Consider the following 3,665-nt stretch of genomic DNA (forward strand, 5'->3'; position numbering starts at 1 on the left):
GTTGAATACAATAGGTATATTAATATTGTGGTTTATTTGTAAAAAAAATAGATGAAAACAAACTCAGACAATGCTAATGATAGTATTTCAGCAATTGATCCAAAATTGCAACCTTCGACTTCGGAAAAATGTGAGTTTAATCTACCAGAACAAGACTGTGAATTAACATTGGAGTCAACAACAATTTCAGTATGTATATTAATTAAATAAGTAAATAATAATAATAATGCCTATGTGTGATGAAAGTGTGGCCTATTCTTAGACGATTTAATATAGTTTCCTCTTTTCTATTTAGTCCGGGGTTTTTCCATGTCTGTATGTTGTTTTTTATTTGGTTTAACTTTGTATGCTGGTTTATCCATTGTATGAGCCATTTTTGGTCTAGGACTTGTTTGATTTGTTTTTTTTTGTCTTCATATGTTATGGAAAAAAATGATCCTCCCATATGCGAAATGTGTGGAGTGGACCTCACAGTAAAATATATTATTACTGAATGCCGAAAATATGATGACATGAGGAAAAAATACAACATATCTCAACAAATCGGAGAATCATTAGGACCTGACACCCAATCAATCCGCAACATCATACTGTACATAAAATAAATCCAGCTATACAACCTAATTTAAGCCCTTTTCCACAATATATATATATATGAAATTGTTAATATTTTTAAATTACTGTAAATTGTAAACTAATGGCCACAGAAGCCGATGTTTTATAAGATCAATAAAAAAAAAAATAATAATAATAATATTATTATAACTAATAAAAGTTAAAAGTAGGTAACTTATATTTGAAGAGAAACCACTAATTTTATTTAAGTTGTTTATAGCCATTTTTATTTATTCAATTAACTTTTAATACTTTTTAACTAATGAATAATTGAAAATATATCAAACATAATAATTTTGAACTAAGGTATCTATTAACTTACTTAAAACTACAGGTCTGCCCTATACAATTCTACATAATAGACAATTTATAAAATTGTTTTATAATGCTACAAGTGCAAGATTATAATTAATATTAACTTATAAGACGTTATTATTATTGTTGAATACAATATAATAATATTGTGGTTTATTTGTAAAAAAATAGATAATAACGAACTCAGACAATGTTCATGATAGTATTACAGCAATTGATCTAAAAGTGCCTCCTTCGACTTCGGCAAAATGTGAGTTAAGTCTACCAGAACAAGACTGTGAATGTTGAACATTGGAGTCAACAACAATTTCAGTATGTATATTAATTAAATAAGTAAATAATAATAATAATATTATTATAACTAATAAAAGTTAAAAGTAACTTATATTTGAAGATAAATAACTAATTGTATTTAAGTTGTTTATAGATGTTTATTTTTATTAATAGTTTTTTTTTTATTAGTCGATGAACTTTTAATACGTTTTAACTAATGAATTGAAAATGTATCAAATATAATAACTATGAACTTAGGTACCTAACTATTAACTTAACTAGTTTATTTACAAATTTGTCCTTGTAATTTGTTTCCATAAATACATTTTAAAGTTGTGTAGGTAAAATATTAATATTAGTATATTTTGGTGTAGGAGATTGAAGTCACTACTTTATTAAATCATGATAGATTAGAAGTGGAGGTGGATTGCAATGAAATCTTGTCAAATGAAGTAGACGGTGGTATGTAAATTTGTATTACTACTATTTATTTATTACATTGAAGAATAGAATAATGTTTAAACACTATAAATATCAAATAGTATTATACTATTATACAATTCTACAATGTGGGGACTTTTTATCTTCAAAGTTAGTAAAATGTTTAAGCCTTATTGTAACAATGTTAAAATAGTTAACTCTTATATTATAAGGAACCATCTGTACTAAATTAAAAACAAAGTACTAATATTTTTTTTTTTTCACAGGATTGGATTTGAATTTAGATTTTCCAACTGATCGAGGTCATTTTCCAGAGACATTAACCAGTTCCAGTTTAAAAAAACAAATTATTTTGTATGGCCCATGTAAACCTTCAGATAAATATGTATTCTGCTCAAAATCAATGGTTACTGATGGGAAGAGTAATCCACGACATTTTTCTAGTGACTACTATTATGTATTAACTAAAATGGGGAGTAAAATACCAAGGGTTTGGCTATGTTATTCCGTTGTTTTAGAAAAAACGTATTGTGAAACTTGTTGGTTGTTTGCTGATAGAAGAGGCATTTTGTTTAAAACTAACTGGATTAACGGCATAGATGATTGGCAACATTTAACTCAAAAAATTATAAAACACGAAGTATCTAAACAACATGTAGAGGCAACGAAATTACGGTCACTTTGGTCAAAGAATAATGCAATTGATAAAAAATTAGAACTACAAATATGTGCAGAAGCTCAATTCTGGAGAGATGTTTTAAGAAGACATATTCAAATTATATTATTCCTCACTGCAGGTAATACAGCTCTCAGAGGAAATGAAGGTAAAGTAAATAATAGTTCAGAAGGTAACTTTTTACGTACAGTGAAGCTTTTAGCACAATTTGATCCTGTGTTAAGTAAGCTTTTGTATACTGAAGAATCAAAAGTGAAATACTTGAGTTGGAAAATTCAGAATGAAGTCATTGAATTATTAGCTTCAGAAACAATGAACATTTTATGCGAAGAAATTAGAAATGCTCATTGTTTCACAATTATTATGGACAGCACACAAGACATAACAAAACTTGATCAAGTGAGTTTTATTTTTAGATATGTTGTAGTCATGATATGTTAATTATGATAAAAATACGATAGATGTCAAAGAATCGTTTTTAGGATTTTATAAATTGACAAAACATGGTGCTGAAGACCATGTCAATTTAATTTATGATGTACTAAATAAATTTAATTTAGACATAAAAAAATGTCGAGGACAAGGCTACGACGGTGCTGCAGTTATGAGCGGTGTATTCTCTGGTGTTCAGAAACGCATATTCGATATAGTTCCTAATGCTTCATATGTCCATTGCACTGCTCATAACTTGAATTTAGTAATTTCAGATGTTGCAAAAAGCTCATTAAAAATGTCAAATTTTTTTGATGTTGTCCAAACAATATTTTTGTTTTTTAGTAAAAGTGTTCCAAGGTGGGCTTCTTTGGCATTTGGTGACGAAGTTGCTTCAAATATAAGAAATAAAGTTTTAAAAAAAGTTTGTAACACCCGTTGGGAAGCAAGGCATTCTGCTGTATATGCACTTAAAGTGAATTATATACAAGTTTTAAAATCTTTAACTAATATAATTTTAACTAGTAATAAAAATGATGAAAAAAATACTGCAGTATCACTAAAGAAAAAAATGGAATCTTTTGAATTTGTAATTTTAATGACAATATGGGAAAAAGTTTTGAAACCATTGTCTGTAGTTTCTAAAATTTTACGGAGTCCACAAACTAGTTTACATCAAGCTGTAGAATATTTACAAGTATGTATTGAAGCAATTCAAAAAATGAGGAATAGTTATGAAGAACTAGTTTCATCAGCAACAGAATTATGTTCAAAATGGGGAATATCTATAATACAAGAAAATAAACGCAAGAAATTTCCAAAGAGGCAGTATGATAGTATTGATAATGATAAACGATTATATACAATTGAAGAAAACTTTCGAGTTTCCGTTTTTTTGCCCCTTACTGATACT

This window comes from Acyrthosiphon pisum, chromosome X, assembly GCF_005508785.2.
Source record: "Acyrthosiphon pisum isolate AL4f chromosome X, pea_aphid_22Mar2018_4r6ur, whole genome shotgun sequence".
Classification (NCBI taxonomy): domain Eukaryota; kingdom Metazoa; phylum Arthropoda; class Insecta; order Hemiptera; family Aphididae; genus Acyrthosiphon; species Acyrthosiphon pisum.